This window comes from Syngnathus acus, chromosome 2 (genome assembly GCF_901709675.1).
Source record: "Syngnathus acus chromosome 2, fSynAcu1.2, whole genome shotgun sequence".
Classification (NCBI taxonomy): Eukaryota; Metazoa; Chordata; class Actinopteri; order Syngnathiformes; family Syngnathidae; genus Syngnathus; species Syngnathus acus.
The window spans coordinates 1,395,933-1,413,898 of record NC_051088.1 but is presented as its reverse complement, the minus strand read 5'-3'; the positions used below and the strand labels follow the sequence as shown (position 1 = coordinate 1,413,898).

The 17,966-nt window shown below is 44.0% G+C and overlaps 1 protein-coding gene across 7 annotated transcripts in view; it reads left to right on the top strand.

The window, feature by feature from the left end:
- The window catches only part of LOC119119502 (tumor protein D54-like), a 106,411-nt gene that overhangs the window by 6,466 nt on the left and 81,979 nt on the right, over positions 1-17,966 (top strand). The gene's annotated exons all lie outside the window — the stretch shown is intronic.

The following is a 17,966-nucleotide window of genomic DNA, read 5'->3' as shown; positions in this document are numbered from 1 at the left end:
CACGGGCGCCCATTCATTCACCCTTACAGCTCAACTCTCATCCCACAACAAGCAAATTTAGTATGTAAGTGAGCAAGCAAACATTGAATCCTAAAAATAATTCTACCTGTTTGGACAGTCTCGCCAATTAAATCTTTCGTAAATACATCAATCCAAGTTTCAATAAAATCATCAATAAATATTTCTACTCGAGAGGCTAAGTATGGGTCTGTGTTATGGGGGAGCATGCAGCAACAGATGGCTCCCAAAAAAATTATCCTAATCAATTATTCTCATCGAAAAGCTAGGAAAGAATAATCAGACTAATTCCTCTGGCTCTTTACTTTGTCTGATGTTTTACTTTATCATGTTAACTGTCGCTTTTTTTGCATAATTATTTAAAGGTCAAAAGTTCTTACAGCCAGTTTAACTCTCTTTTTAATGGACACAGCTCTCTGACAACATAATGTCCACTGAGGTGTAATTAACTAACAACTATTGTATTGATTAGGTACATTGAGCAACCTAGCCCCCTTTTGACTGAATTCAGTTTGGTCCAAATGTCTTATTCCCAATTGAAAAATTTTACTTGGCTAAATTTCAACTCCTTTTAAGTTTGACGAGCCAAAATATCTGATCCCACTGCTTGTTTCCTACCGTTTTAGTATCTGTATTATCCGAATCTATTCCACACATTATTCCCATATTATCAAAACTCCTCAGTTATGTCAAACTCAGTGCCAAGCAAGCTTCCATCCACTTTGACACAAGCCCCACCAAGTTTGGTAACTCCTCAGCAAGGAGTTCAGTTCAGTTGTTGGACACTTCATGTTTCACGTGTCTTTCGCAGCACCTCATTGTCTCAAGTTCTGCTTTAGCAATTCAGAGCCAACCTGTCCAACACTCTTTGATTGAGTCGATTTCCCAAAATGTCCATTTTCATCTTGTGAGTTAGCATGATGTTTTTCTTCCGGAAAACAGTGCTTGCCTCCCCCCAAGCACAAAAACAGTCTTTCTTTGTTCTTGCAATGCTCAAAGCCAGGGACCGTTATCTTGTTGGTCAAGGCTGCAGGTGGAGTCTTGGGATCGAGTTCCAGGGCACTATGAGAGACAGCCTGGGACACCAAACTCACAAGATTGTCTACAAATTTAGTTGCCATTCATTCCCAAGTAACCTTTGTTTATCAAATTCCCCTAGTGACATTGATCTCTTTTGCATACTGTACTAAGTCCTACAAAATCATTCTGTTTTCAAGCTACATTTTAGCTGACGGTTTTCTAGTCAATTCTTGCATCTGTGTTCCAAATGTAGTCTTAATTTGTTCTTTTCAACTCTTGACTGCCCAATATTTCCAAATATCAATATGATAGATCAATTGGATTTGTGCTGCAATTCACGAGCAGACCCCCCTTGCTCCAACTCAGCTCATTGTCTAGCTCCAGAAAATTCCTTGAACTCCCAGCCAGAGCCGTATCTCTTATCTGATTCCTCCCTTCCTCTCATAAATTATTGTTACAAAAGCCGTTCGTTAAGCCCACAGTTACACATAATATTGCAATGATTAGTCCAAGCATGCTTCTTTCACACCTGTTGGCAAGCAGTTAAACATTCATCTCTCTGGGCGGCGGTTTCAATAGTCAATGTCGTGTATGAATTCTTTGCCCGTCATCATTCATTCTCCCATCATCCTGTCTTAGTCTGCCTCGCCATCACACACGGCCCCCGAAGCGGGGACATCCCGACCCCGCGCGCAGCTACAGCCCCGCCCGAGCGAGAGAGGGCCCGGCATTGCACACCTGTTGGCAAGCAGTTAAACGTTCATCTCTCTGGGCGGCGGTTTCAATAGTCAATGTCGTGTATGAATTCTTTGCCCGTCATCATTCATTCTCCCATCATCCTGTCTTAGTCTCACTCGCCATCACACACGGGCCTCGAAGCGGGCACATCCCGACCCCGCGCGCAGCCACAGCCCCGCCCGAGCGCAACATCGATACGCCACAGGTTGGCCACCCCTGTAGTGATCATGCCGCCGGCCCCTTACCCGCGCGCGCGCTCAGCATACGACCACGCGCAGAGACCAGGCCACACGCCCCGGGAGGAGCGCATGCACACTCATCAGTCTCCCACTCTCAAAGGGCAGGCCAACTTTGCTGTTGCGCCCTTCGTCATGTTCACATTCGACATCTTTCACTGTCTTCTACACAACATTTGTTATCTCTTATTCTCGTCCTATCAAGCCACTGTTCTAGTCACTTTCTGCCACACACGTCTTATTTTCTCTACTGCCACATCTTGCTCATCTTAGTTTCTCTAACCCAGGGGTGGGCAAACTACGGCCCGCGGGCCACATCCGGCCCACGGGACCGTTTAATCCGGCCCGCCAACCCTGAATTAATTGTATTATTAAACTTTTTTTTTTGTCATTTTGCCTGCAATGACTGCGTTTACCCAGTAGATGGGGAACCGCTCGCCTGCGCATTTACTACCGGAAGCCGTGTCAGAAAGCTCGGTGCACACTCACAAGTGCGTGTACGTACGTACTCAGTAGTACGGACATGGCGCACTCGCGCTCTATTTGTATCAGTCCCGAATTTAGAGCGTGGGCTGTGACGACAGCATTCTTGTAATTCGCTCGCTGAGCTTTCAGATACAGTTTTACGCTAAAGCCACCCACAAACCTTCCCCTGGAATCCTTCCATTAAAATGAGTGGCCCGAAGAAAAGAAGTGAGTGCCGAATGTTAAAAGAGTGGCCAATTTGGCTCGACGTACGCGACGTGACGTTCAGCCACATCAACCCGTCACAGATCGAGGTAAACGGATCTCTCCTAAGAATTGCCACAACAAATTTTACTCCAGACTATGATGCACTAGCAAAAAAGGGAGACCAACAACACTGTTCCCACTGAAAATGAAGGGGAGGCTCTCAAGTTTGTTGTAAAAAAATGCATTTTGAATATGATTTGTACACATAGCAGGGATTGAAACTAGCGACCATTCTCATTTTCAAACAATGCAGGATGCTCAAGGACATTGATGCACCACCTGTTTGCGACTAATCTTAACCTGTAAAGTTCTTAAGGCTTACTTTAAGGAAGTGTTTCCCGTTTCCTCACCTCTGTTACCAGGTGTTTGTGAGTTAAAACTCTGCTCTGATGTTCAGATACCCCTCACCGTGTTGCCGTTTTGATTACTTTATTTGGATGTATGCTTTCACCGATTCTTCAAGATGATATATTTGGTCAGAATGTTTGCTGTTTGATGTGATCTCATAAGATAAACATTTTTCATTAATCTGACCTGCAGGCACTGAAGTGATGGAGACTGTTATTCATAATAATAGTGTCGTATTTTATGAGAATCACTGATAGCAGTTTTGTAGTGATTTTTTTTTTAATGCTGTTAATAAATGCATTTGTTTTCAAAAAACTTGTTTGGAATATCCATGCTTTACTACCTACTAAAGGCCAAAATCTTTTATGCAATGACCTTTACAGGTCGCTTATATTACTTCACACAAACACTACGTCCATCTGCTCCTGGTTCGGCCCTCCGGTCCAAATTTAGAACCCAGTTCGGCCCGCGAGTCAAAAAGTTTGCCCACCCCTGCTCTAACCAATTTAAACACACCATCGTCCACTTCTCAATTTCCCTATTATCGCTCAACAGCCTCCTGAACATTCTCCATTACTGATTTCTTCCATAGAACACACATCTCACTCACACACGCTCATATACACACCCACTCATGAGGATCCTCTGCGCGCACAAACACATAATAGGACGACAACAGACTGACATTAAAATTTCACAGACATCACGCACAAACACATAGCAGTCAATTCTTCCAATCCGACAACCAATTTAGCTTCAGTTTTTTGTAACAATACCACACATCAGTTTTGTGATCATCAGTAGGGAAGTGTCCAGATCTTTTAAAGTTCCTAATCCAATCAGTCATTTATTTTCATTTTTCATCGCGCTCTTTTGGCGGAATGTTTTCCACTTGAATTGCAACAGTGGCAATCAATTGATCTCTCACACTCTTATCTGCCAATGGGAGTGCTTTCAGATCAAACCAATCCTTCTCTCGATCAAATTCACCTTCCATTTTCACAATTAATCCGAATTAATACTATTAATAATATGTAACAATAATAACAGTAACAATTATGTATAGACAACCTCAACAATATCACAACCAGACAGTCAAGGGCCAACGCCCTAAATATGTCTGCTCTGCTTTATAGCAACAGAGCCAACGCCCTATCACCGGCCCTCTACAATAAAGACAATACACGAGCACAACAGCACAAAAATACTCACAAATGACAAGACGATACACAAACACAACAGCACAAAAATACTCACAAATGACACAACATAAAAGTATAGTTATAACACTATACAAAACTAAACCCCGGATTCCACCTCGGAAGTTACAACATAAAACAAAACTAAACCCCGGATTCCACCTCGGAAGTTCTAACACTACAAAACTAAACCCCGGATTCCACCTCGGAAGTTACAACATAAAACAAAATTAAACCCCTTATTCCACCTCAGAAGTTCTAACACTACAAAAGTAAACCCCGGATTCCACCTCGGAAGTTACAACATAATACAAAACTAAACCACGGATTCCACCTCGGAAGTTACAACATAAAACAAAACTAAACCCCGGATTCCACCTCGGAAGTTTTAACACATTAGAGAATAAACTCCGGATTCCACCTCGGAAGTTTTAACACATTAAAAAGAAAACTCCGGATTCCCCCTCGGACGTTTTAACACATTAAAAAGAAAACTCCGGATTCCCCCTCAGAAGTTTTAACACATTAAAAAGAAAACTCCGGATTCCCCCTCGGAAGTTTAAACACAAAAGACAGAAAACTCTGGATTCCCCCTCGGAAGTTTTAACACAAAAGACAGAAAACTCCGGATTCCCCCTCGGAAGTTTTAACACACAAAAAAAGAAAACCAAAAAGAAACAACCACCTCCACATAAATCATTAAAGTATCAAATTTGGGGTCGGGACAAACAACTCCTCTACGGTGCGGAGGCCACAGTTTATGAAGGAAAAAGCCTTCTTACCTTCTAAAGGTGGGGCCCCGGGCCTCCAGACCGCAGAAGAAGCTCTCCTCCACGGAGTCTTAAAACCGCTCAACTGGACAAAGCGTCAGGGGTCACCAATTGTTGCGTTTTGTTCAAGATGTCCGTCGTTGAGCAAAGAAAACAAAGATGTGGAGTAATAGTTGGTTCTTTATTTGCAAGATCTTGGGTTGCTTCACGGCAGTCAGTACAAGTGCACTTCAGCAGATGAGAACGTCAGACTCCAGATCAGAAGGTTTTATACTGTCCAGAAGCAGGAATACGGAAGGGGAGGGGAAAAGAAGGAAAAACATATCCTCATAAGAATGTCTTATCTACTGAATGTTTTGTATCAATGTGTCATGACGTTAATGAGCTCTGCCTTATGTGTAATGGAAAAGTTACCAAGCTGTGTGTGCCGTGTCTGTGCTCTGATGGAGCAACTATGTTTGTATAAATTAATATAAAATTAATATAAAACATTTAGACATTGCTGTTGCGCCCTTTTCAAACCTTAAACGCGCATATTTATTCAAATTGGGAAACAATGCACGCCTCTCTGGCGATTCCCGCGAACAAAAAAAAACACATTTGAGAGTGTGCAGAGCCCCCACATCCATGATCAATGCCACAATTGTGACAAAAGGTGTTTTACTAAAACACCAATATGTACCGTAATTTTCGGACTATAAGTCGCGTTTTTTTTCATAGTTTGGGTGGGGGGCGACTTATACTCAGGAGCGACTTATATATGTTTTTTTTCACAAATTTTTACTTGATCATTAACACATCACTTACCGTAATTTTCGGACTATAAGTCGCGGTTTTTTTCATAGTTTGGGTGGGGGGGCGACTTATACTCAGGAGCGACTTATATATGTTTTTTTTCACAAATGTTTACTTGATCATTAACACATCACTTACTTACAAGTATAGTTTAAAGCGCCATATCCTCTGGACATGTCCTCTGTCACCAGGATGACATAAAGGACGAGAAATTTGATCGATGGATTTAATGATTTGGAGTGACACAAATGGTTTGATAATATTGTTGTTTATGTGATAGTTATTTAAAATATAGTTTATATATCGTTGTATGGGCCTGTGGAATAATTTGAACTGCGGCGCGGCACACGGCATTGTTGACAAAGGACGATCGATAAAAGACGAGAAATTTGATCGATGGATTTAATGATTTGGAGGGACACAAATGGTTTGATAATATTGTTGTTTATGTGATAGTTATTTAAAATATAGTTTATATATCGTTGTATGGGCCTGTGGAATAATTTGAACTGCGGCGCGGCACACGGCATTGTTGACAAAGGACGATCGATGGATTTAATGAATTGGAGTGACACAGATGGTTTTATAAACGTGTTATTTATGTCATAGTTTTTTTTAAATAACTGAATGTTACGTCAGGCCCGTTCTCAGCTCCTCGTTTGTGTTTGTCACGTTAGCGTACCGTATCGTTTAGCCTGTTGTTGCTCGTTCATGTCTGTTCTTGGTGTTGGATTTTGTCGAATAAATTGCCCCCCAAAATGCGACTTATACTCCGGAGCGACTTATATATGTTTTTTTTCACATTTTTGGGCATTTTATGGCTGGTGCGACTTATACTCCCGAGCGACTTATAGTCCGAAAATTACGGTATATGCATTTATATGTGGACATGTTTGTTTGTGGCTGCACGCGCGTTCACACGCACACGTTTACACGCACACGCATGACTTTCAGTTTCTGTGCATGCGCCTGCATCAAACATCAAAGCACATTGAAACTGCAGTTGTTTACTGAATCTCAACTCTGACTGGTTGGCTGTTTGAATTGTTTTCCCCTCTCCTTTGGGAAATAATGCACTTGTTTACTGAATGTCAGCTTTGATTGGCTTCATATTTGAATTTTCTCCTCCTACTATTGGTTCAGGGAATTTCAAGTTAGTCTATAAAGTTTCCAAATGCCCAGTTTTCATTTCACTCAAGCAGTCCAGCAGTGAGTAGAGATGGCGAGACACATTTCTTCTGTGGAGGCAAGGCGAGCTATTTTGGAGATACATTTTTTTTTCATCTGATGATGACCTGGATAATTCAATGGTTGAGTGTGGCAGAAGTGAGGAACACATCTTGACTGTATACCAACAACTCTGGCCTGAGGGTGCCTCTGATGCGCTTCGTGACTGCTTTGGCTCTACTGACTGGGACGTGTTTAGGGGGGCTGCCACTTGCGACGGTCGGGCGGACATTGAGGAGTATACTGACTCTGTTTCCTCCTACATCAGGAAGTGCATTGATGATGTGACACACTCAATATCCGTCGTCACTCGGGCTAACCGGAAGCCATGGCTGACAGGGGCTGTCTTCAGGCTGCTGAGGGCCAGGGACAAAGCCTTTAGGGCGGGGGATGAGGCTGGCTTGAGGACTGCGAGGGCCGACCTGTCCCGGGGCATCAAAGAGGCGAAGAGGGCGTTCTCGTGCAAAATTACCGCCCACTTCAAGGACAGCAGGGACGCACGGAGCCTTTGGCAGGGCATTCAGACCATCACGGACTACAAGCTCGCGCCGCAGAGCTGTGAAGGCGACGTCCGTCTGCTCAATGACCTCAACCGCTTCTTTGCTCGCTTCGACGCTCAGAACAGCACTTGCCCGCTGAAGGCCACTCCCCCTTCCCACGAGCTGCCCCTGTGCCTCTCCGCCGACAGCGTGAGGAGGACGCTTGGCGCTATCGACATCCGTAAGGCGGCGGGCCCGGACAACATCCCGGGTTGAGCGCTGAAGGACTGCGCTGGTGAGCTGACGGGTGTCTTCACGGACATCTTTAACACTTCCCTGCAGCAGGCCATCGTCCCGTCGTGTTTCAAAGCTGCCACCATCGTACCTGTGCCGAAGAAACCTGCTCCGTCCTGCTTCAATGACTACCGCCCCGTGGCACTTACGCCCATCATCATGAAGTGCTTTGAGCGGCTTGTCATGGAGCACATCCGATCAGTTCTCCCCCCCCACCATTGACCCCTTCCAGTTTGCGTACCGAGCCAAACGGTCCTCTGAGGATGCCATCTGCTCTGCCCTCGGCCCTCACCCACCTGGAGGGGAGGGACTCGTATGTGAGGTTGCTGTTTGTGGACTTCAGTTCTGCCTTCAACACCATTGTGCCGCAGCGTCTCATCAGCAAACTTGACAAGCTGGGCCTCAGTACCTGCCTCTGCAACTGGCTACTGGACTTCCTCTGTCAGAGGCCACAGGTGGTACGTGTTGGCGACAAGATCTCCGCCAGCATCACGCTGAGCACAGGGGCCCCCCAAGGCTGCGTGCTCAGTCCGCTGCTCTTCACCCTCCTGACGCATGACTGCGCTGCCACCTGCAGCGGCAACCGCATAGTGAAGTTTGCTGACGACACGACTCTGGTGGGTCTCATCACCAAGGGAGACGAGACTCAATACAGGCTGGAGGTTGACCTTCTGACCGCGTGGTGCAGGGACAACAACCTCCTGCTGAACGTCGACAAGACCAAGGAGATTGTTGTTGACTTCCGGAAGGGTCACGCCCAACACCTGCCGCTGACCATCGACGGTGCTGTGGTGGAGAGAGTGAGCAGCGCCAGGTTCCTGGGGGTGCACATCAGTGAGGATCTCTCCTGGTCCACCAACACCGCATCGCTGGCGAAGAAGGCCCAGCGCCGCCTGTACTTCCTTCGGAAACTCAGGCGAGCTCCTCCGGCCGTCATGACTACATTTTACCGCGGCACCATTGAGAGCGTCCTCTCCAGCTGTATTGCTGTTTGGGGTGGCAGCTGCACTGACTACGACTTGAAGGCCCTGCAGCGCATAGTGAAAACGGCTAGTAAGACTATTGGTGCTTCTCTCCCCTCCTTGAAGGACATTTACACCTCCCATCTCACCCGCAAGGCGACCAAGATTGTGAGTGATGTGAGTCACCCCGCTCACTCTTTGTTTGATCTTCTGCCCTCTGGGAGGCGGTACAGGAGCCTGCGCTCCCGCACCACCAGACTCTCCAACAGCTTCGTACTCCAGGCTGTTAGGATCCTGAACTCGCTCCCCCTTTCAGCGTAGCGTCCTGTTCTTGCTGTCTGCTGTATGCACACTGGCTCGGTTTTGCTCCTCTTATTTATTGGGTTATTGGTTTATTATTTATTCATCGCTCATTTTATTTATTATTTTTTATTTTTTATTTATTGTTTGTGCCTTCTTGTTTTTATTTTGTGTCGCCTACTTGTATGTCTCGTCACCGTGGGATGGAGGAAACGGAATTTCGGTTTCTTTGTGTGTCTTGACATATGAAGGGATTGACAATAAAGCTGACTTTGACTTTGACTTGACTTAGATACAAGTCTTCAAAGCAACAAAGACATCAAGACATCACAAAGGACAAACATCACCCCACCCCTAACTGTAGGCCCGCTAGGTGAGAGGTCCCCACAGGGCCCAGAGATCGCCACACCTGGACACCCCAAAAGGAAGCAATGTGGCCAGTGGCAACCCTAGGGCACTAAGAGCTTCCAATGTATGTGTAAAATGTGGCATTTCTATCTGCTCCAAGCACACGCAGAAGACGTGCTTCGGTTGTTAAAAAAATTGAATACGATGTCATCAACAATAGCCCAGTGCCCCCCAGTGACCGGAAGAAACCTCTAAAGTGCATGCATGAGCAGCTCTAGTTCTTTTGTTAAGAGCCAAATCGACTGCCTTTAACTTAAAAGCGGCATCATATGCATTTCTTTTGTCCCCCATAATGAGGGTTCGTGTATAAAAGGTTCCTTTCTTCAGTAATGTCCGTCTTGATCTCGTTCTGTCTCTTCTTTGTGTCAATTATATGGCACGATTTGCCTGCCGGATGGACATGCAATCAACACACCACTCTTCCCCAGTGACCGTGTCACATATCCCTCCGCCCAGCAAAGCGGTTTCCACACAAATGCGGTCAACAGCCTTTTTACGAGTGTATAAATGTATTACTATACACAGATTCTTTTGTTCAGACAATAAAACATTTTGATGTTACCTGCTGACAGTTTCGATTGCTGCTCAAGACTGGAGTAGCAGTCGAAACTGTCAGCAGTTAACATCTAAAATTTTTATTGTCTGAACAAAATAATCTGTGCATAGTTTTACGAAGTCATGATGAATCTCATCGAGAAAATTACAAGTGTATTAGTCATCAAAAAAATCACGGAGAATTCATAGATACGCCGCACTGGACGACAAGCCGCAGGGTTCAAAACTTGACCAAAACGTAGCGGCTTATAGTCCGGAAATTACGGTAGTTATCACACTTCAAAGAATTTTCCATTTGCTGGACGCAATACTGTGGACACAAAATTGTCAATGCCAACACAATGGGATTGCAAAAATAAAAAAATCTGTTCCCATAATTTATTACCATATTCAAGGCTCTAATTACTAGTGATGGGCACATGAGGCTTCATTGGGTTTTGAGGCTTTCCAACCAAGTGGTTTGCATATAGGTTCATTTCTCAAGGCATCATGTGCACACAACCCCCCCTGCTGGTCAACAGGAGTAATTCATTCCATTGAAATACATTCACCTTTATACCGTATTGGCTCGAATATAAGACGACCCCCTCTTTTTCAAGGCTCAAGTTTGAAAAAAATTTTTTGAACACCAAATTTAATTTTCATACAGAAAATAATTACAGTATGTCTGAAACCAATGATTATAACACTATATTTGAGAGAAAAAGCATGTTATTTTGCCTCATTCAAATCATGCAAAAACTGTCTATCACATCTTAATATCTGAACATTTGAATATGTAAACTAAAGTGCAATCACATTTGTAAATGAATGGCTTCTGGTTTTTGAAATGTCGGTCAGAACACAGGAGGGAAGACGTGGTTCAGTTTTGATTGCTTGACTGAATTATTGGCAAAAAAGTAACAGGCACTGTGGCTCATAGGGGCAGACAGGCAAACTGGCAGAAGGGTATAGGCACGTTTGGTCGTAAGGATGTGAGAGCAGGTGTGTGTAGTAGTGTACATGGGTGAGTCTTTGGGTGTGTGAATGTGATTCTTGTGTGAAGGGTGTGTGTGGTTTGTGGGGTGTGTGTGATTCTGCAACAGACAGTAATACTGTGGACAGGGGTGTCAAACTCATTTTTGTCACGGGTCGCATCGTAGTCATAGTTTCCTTCGGTGGGCCATTATGACTGTCAATCCAAATAAATGTATGTAGAGCCTCATATCATATTCAGTATAAGCTTCAAAACAAACTAATGAATGACTAGTTTTCAAATCAGAGATTAGTATAGACTATTCAAATATTTTGAAAGGATGTTTTTAAAAGTGAAGACGATCTGCAATTTTCATATTGACACATGAATTTGATGCGCAATTTGTCTTCGCGGGCCACATAAAATTATGTGGCGGGCCGTATCTGGCCCCCGGGCCTTGAGTTTGACATCTGTGACGTAAGGCAATGCTCAACTTCTGACGTCACACAACACTAGTAGACGGCACACATTACATAACTAACTGCGCGTAATGGTTCCGCTATACTAAATACCGTTTTTTTCCGTGTATAATACGCAAAATTTAACTAATTTATTGTCCTAAAATCTGGGGTGCGCATTATACATGGGTACAATTTTTTTTAAATTTTTTAAAATTTTTTTTTTTTTATTTATTTTTTTTTTTTAAGAAAATCATGGTACTGGTACGAGTATTGATTTATGTATTGTTCTCTTCTTGTCATGTTGTGAAAGAATGTGGGTTGAATAAATACCGAAAGAACAATAGTGTGTTTGTACTGTGCTCTGGTCATTTCGTCAAAGAAGGGATAATAGTCCTCTTCTCTTCTTGACTGACAATGAATGTGATAGCTTAATACAATCAGCAAATAACAAAATGCGTATTACAGGTAATATTTTATTTCACAACACTTTGCCTTGTTCCTTTCGTCTCTGCTGTTCACTTCAAACACGCTCCATACGAACGCAATGCTCTCGTATCAGACGCTTGCTCGATCACCTGCTCGTTTGCTGTCACAATGTACCCTACACAAATCCGAAACATTTGTTGCGGCTCCGAGTCACGACGAGGGGCAAGTTTTGGTTTCCAAGGGTGTTATTATTCCTCTTCAATGTCTCTCCCATACAGAGCCGCCTTTTTCACATGTCCGCACGTCACTTTCCTCTCTTTTCATCTGATCGCGGTGGTGCCTTTATGGGCAGTCGGAGAAATCAACGCCAACAAAAAAAATACATCCAGCCTAGTTAAGACCATACCAAAGACTATAAAAATGGGACCCATTGCCTCCCTGCGTGTGTGACGATCATTGGGACTTAAAAAAAAAAGGAAAAATAAAAAATTAAAAAAAATAATTGGGTGCGTATTATACATGGGTACAGGCTTTTTTCCAGCATCAACATGCCATTGTTAGGGTGCGTATTATACATGGGGGCGTATTATACACGGAAAAAAACGGTAACCATAAATGAAATACTCTCGGCAACACACCAAACATAAGTCATCGAGACAACAAAATACATCTGCTGGCGACCGTTAGTCAACGCTCAACCTCTGACGTCACACAACACGACGGCACACATTACATAACTGACTGGACGTAACTGTTCCACTATACTTGTAAGGATGTGGATTAGTGGTTAGGGATGGAGCACTATGGATGAGTCCGGTCAGAGAATCTTGCATCAACTTTATTCTCAACAGCAGTGAGTATACAGGTTTCCAGGAGTGTATGTTGTTGGGTTTGAGTGTGTACTTGTGTGTGTGTGTGTGTGTGTGTGTGTGGTCTATACAGAAGGAAAATAAAGAGAAATAATGTAATCAGATTATGACAGTCAGATTACATCATCTAATAAACATATGCATAAACAGCCATGTAGGGCATCTCAACTACAATAGCACAATGCAAGCAATAACAACTGATATACAGGGCAATAAACTTTACTATTGCTACCACCCTCAATGAACATTCAATATGTGCGTTACTGCCGCTTTAAGACGTGCACTGCTGGCACTCGGTGTCGGTAATAATAACGTATAGTACACAACTGAACTAAACACAGTAATACATTTCTAACGCTATAGGCACACGTGTGACAAACATATGACGATAGTACGCAGACAACATGGCGGCACCCCGTGCGAAGCCACTAACCACGCACTTATCCCATACAAGTTATATCCGCTCGTACCAGCAACAGGAAGTAAACAAAGATATGTTCGCGCCCCCAAGTGTACAGGCTGGTTCGCATAACTCACCTGGGGTTTCATAAACGCACACAAATGTCACGGGAAAAAGGGGTTTCGTAAATCCGTTTTCCTCCCTAAGCGCGAGACCAACAAAGGAGCGCGCAGCGTTCTCATAAGTGTCCCGCTTTCTGAGGAGGCATTCAAGTACACCTCGGAAAAGTCGGTGTCGGATCAATAGACTTTCGGACAATACTAAATAACCATAAATGAAATACTCTCGGTAACACACCAAACATAAGTCGAGACTACAAAATACATTTGCTGGCGACCGTTAGTCGCCGTGCCGCTGCGTAACGGCTACTCGTACGATGCAAGGCAAACTTAAAGGAGCCTGCCGAAGCTATCAATAAAACGGCGCACACACGAAACAAACCGCGATCAGACAAATGTCACAACAGTAGTAACAATGAAATGTATATACTCCCTTTGTGTCAAAAACGCACGCGATCACAATAGCGTACTCAGTCGATACCAGCAACCTTTAACTTACCGCTGCGCACAAGGTCCAATAATCGCAATAAGCTGAGGTAACTCATGCGACACTTAAAGCGCGGTGACGTAACCTCGCTTTAAAGATATCTGGCGCCATCTAGCATTGTGAATGGTTATAATGTCTAGACCCCGAATGTAAGAAGACCCCCACTTCTTCAGTCTTATTTCAATGCAAAAAACACCATCTTATATTCGGGCCAATACGGTATTTTGCTTTTTGTAGCCTGATCAAAATGAATAAAATTTCACTCTGCATGTGCATTCACGTGTAACATTGAAAGAAGTGGAATATTGTGTTTCAATATGTAAATACCATCAAGACACTAAGACACTAAAAGTTGACGGAACACTTTTTGTTTTGAAGGGCTGCTGTTTTTTAACAAGGAAAGACTAATGTGCTTATAGATGAAGATGACTTGTACTTGTGATTGTGCTTGTGAACATTGACCTTGGAAAAGAATGCAATACATAAATGCAAACTTAGATGAAATAGGGCACCATACATAAGAACACTTACCTTGTTTGGGATAATGAGATCAAAATGTTCCCACATTGGGGAATGTTTCCTTTTTCTCGCAGGCTCCATTAAAACGGTTCGATTGCAAAGAATCTCGTACTGTAGCACCCCCGCCCACCGCAGCAACACCATCGTGAAATTTGCGGATGACACAACCGTGGTGGGGCTCATCTCAAAGGGGGATGAGTCTGCCTACAGGGACGAAGTGGTCCAGCTATCGGAGTGGTGCGGAGAGAACAATCTGCTCCTAAACACGGCTAAAACCCAAGAACTGGTCATTGATTTTAGGAGGAAAAATAAAACGGACATTCCACCACTCATCATCGACGGGGTCTGTGTGAAGAGGGTGTCCTCCTTCCGCTACCTGGGAGTCCACATCGAGGAGGACTACACCTGGGGCGTGAACACCTCTGAGCTGCTTAAAAAGGCCCAACAGAGACTCTACTTTTTAAGGGTGCTGAGGAGGCACAGCATTACACGGAGACTGCTGGTGTCCTTCTATCGCTGCTCCATAGAAAGCACTTTAACGTACTGTATATGTGTTTGGTACTCCAGCTGCACTGCTGCTCAGAGGAAAAAGCTCCAAGGGGTCATCAACACAGCACAGAAGATCATTGGCTGCCCTCTCCCCACACTGGAAGACCTACACAGAACCCGCTGTCTCAAAAAAACACAGAACATTCTGAAGGACACTTCCCACCCTGGCCACTCCCTTTCCGAACTGTTGCCATCAGGCAGACGCTACAGATTAATTAGGTCGAGGACTAGCAGATTCGCCAACAGTTTTTACCCTACAGCGGTAGTCACATTGAATGCAGCTAAACGTAAATGATTATGTCTGTGTATGTTCTTCTGTGGGTTTTTAGCTTGTTTTTTTTATCTTTTTATTCTATTTATTCTATATATTTTTTATCGCATGCGCGGATCGGTTGGCACTTTTTAAATTTCGTTGTACATGTGACAATGACAATAAAGATCTATTCTATTCTATTCTAAACTCGAATTGCGCGGGCAAGACAGGGGACGCATTGCCGCTTTTATGTCAGCCAATCACGGTCGCCGTTGAGCCGACGAAACCTAGTCTGTCATCGATGACGTCACCGCTCCATAATGATACATGCCTCGATACACGCGCCACTAAACACTTTCTGGATTACTCAATACGCGCTCCGAAGCATCGGACCCCCACATCCCAACACTACTAATTACGTCATGGAAAATGTTTCCATTGGCGTTTTGTTCTATATACCGTAATGCCCTCGACGTGGTCAAAGATGAAACCAGTGGCTGGTGCAACTTAGTGACATTTTATTGAACTGCAAATAACTTAACACATTAATGTACGAGCTGCTGGCGGCCACAACTCATGCCCATACGCTCCACTCACACACTCTCGCATCCTCCCCTTTTCCACCCTTTCGTGCCCTCCTTGTCGACGTCATTTCCTTCTCAACTGGGCCCCCTGCCCTCTCACTTCCCATAATGAACAATAACAAATATTACAATATATATATCATAGTTATTTGTGCTCATGGCCTAATATTGCTTTTATTGCCCATAGAGGGTATGAAATACAAACAAGTAAATAATACATATGTATGGCGTCCGTTAAGTTTTGCTCATTTTGTCCTAATAAAATTTTTACTTTTTTTAACATACTGTTGCTGTAGAAAAACTACAATACCTCAACAGATCTTACATTACAATATATATATCATAGTTATTTGTGCTCATGGCCTAATATTGCTTTTATTGCCCATAGAGGGTACGAAATACAAACAAGTAAATAATAGATATGTATGGCGTCTGTTAAATTTTGCTCATTTTGTCCTAATAAAATTTGTACTTTTTTAACATGCTGTTGCTGTAGAAAAACTACAATACCTCAACAGATCTTGCGAGATTGGAAATAAACATCAAGCATGCCACACTGGTGACACTAGTCTGAGCTTAGAATGGACTGTTGAGGGGTATTTGCGTGACTTTTTAATTTATTGAATCCAATTCAATAAAAATGTTTCTGCAGAAGCAAACCAATCTTCATGTTAAGGGTATCAAAATTTGCTAAAATAATGGTGCAGAGAAAAAATTCAGGGATTTTTTTTACAATCAATAAACTGTGCGATTAACTATGAGTTAACAATAACAAATGTAATCCCGATTAAATATTTTAATTGTTTGACAGCGCTATAGCAGCATACAATAGCAGCAGGTCAATTTAATGTGAAAAAAATGTATTTTTTTATATATACCGTATTGGCCCGAATATAAGAAGTTTTTTTGCATTGAAATAAGATCCATTCACAACGCTAGATGGCGCCAGATATCTTTAAAGCGAATGCTGAACTTAACTCCCCAGGCCAAAGAAAACCCTTGTCACGAAGAATAAAAATAAAAATAGCGGTAGCACGACGAAGAAAAATAAAAAATAGCGTTTTTTGACATGCCAACACCTGTCACTGCACACAAGAAAGGGGAGAAATATGTTATTATAAAATCCACTGGAAATGAGAAAAGCCCCGTTACCATCATGTTAGCCTGCCTCGCAGACGGAACCAAACTCACTCCGTATGTCGTTTTAAAACGTAAGACAGTGCCGAAGGAGGCGATGCCAGCTGGCATTATTGTACGTGCCCAGGAAAAGGGCTGGATGGAGACCGAGCTTGTAGTGGACTGGCTCAAGGTTGTGTGGGGCAGACGGCGTGGGGGACTCAGAAAAAAGACGAACATGCTGATATTGGAAGCATTTCGTGGACACTTGTCTGATCCAATCAAAAAACAAGTGAAGGCGATGAACGGCGACTTAGTGATCATTCCGGGGGGAATGACAAGTCAGCTGCAGGTGTTGGATGTTGTGGTCAACAAACCATTCAAAGGCAATCTGCGAAAGAAATACAGAGTGGCTCCTGTCTGGTGATCACGCACTCACACAGACAGAAAAGATTAAGAAGCCTCCGGTACGTTTGCTCTGTGAGTGGATCCTCCACGCATGGGATGCAGTTTCCCCAAAGAGCATCATCCACGGGTTTAAAAAATGTTGCATATCAAATGCCCTGGACGGCAGTGAGGATGATGTGCTATGGGAGGAGCCAGCGGAGCCAGAGGATGGGAGTGAGGACAGTGACACTGAGCACAGCGAGGCAGAGGATGTTTCTGAGGAGTAATGTTCTGACATGACAGATCTCAGCTACTCTCAAGTTTGAACCAGTTTGCATTATTTTATTGCAATGTTTTCCCTTACTCAGATTTGTTTCAAGACTACAGTTAGTTAGACGCGGGTCACCGGGGCCCCCCTCTGGAGCCAGGCCTGGAGGTGGGGCTCAAAGGCGAGCGTCTGGTGGCCGGGCCTTCGCCCATGGGGCCCGGCCGGGCACAGCCCGAAAAGGAAATGTGGGTCCCCCTTTCCATGGGCTCACCACCTGTGGGAGGGGCCAAAGGGGTCGGGTGCATTGTGAGTTGGACGGCGGCCAAAGGCAGGGACCTTGTCGGTCCGATTCCCGGCTACAGAAGCTGGCTCTTGGGACATGGAATGTCACCTCTCTGGCTGGAAAGGAGCCCGAGCTGGTGTGCGATGCAGAAAACTTCCGGCTAGACATAGTTTGGGTTCCAGTACAAGCCCTCTCGAGAGGGGCTGGAC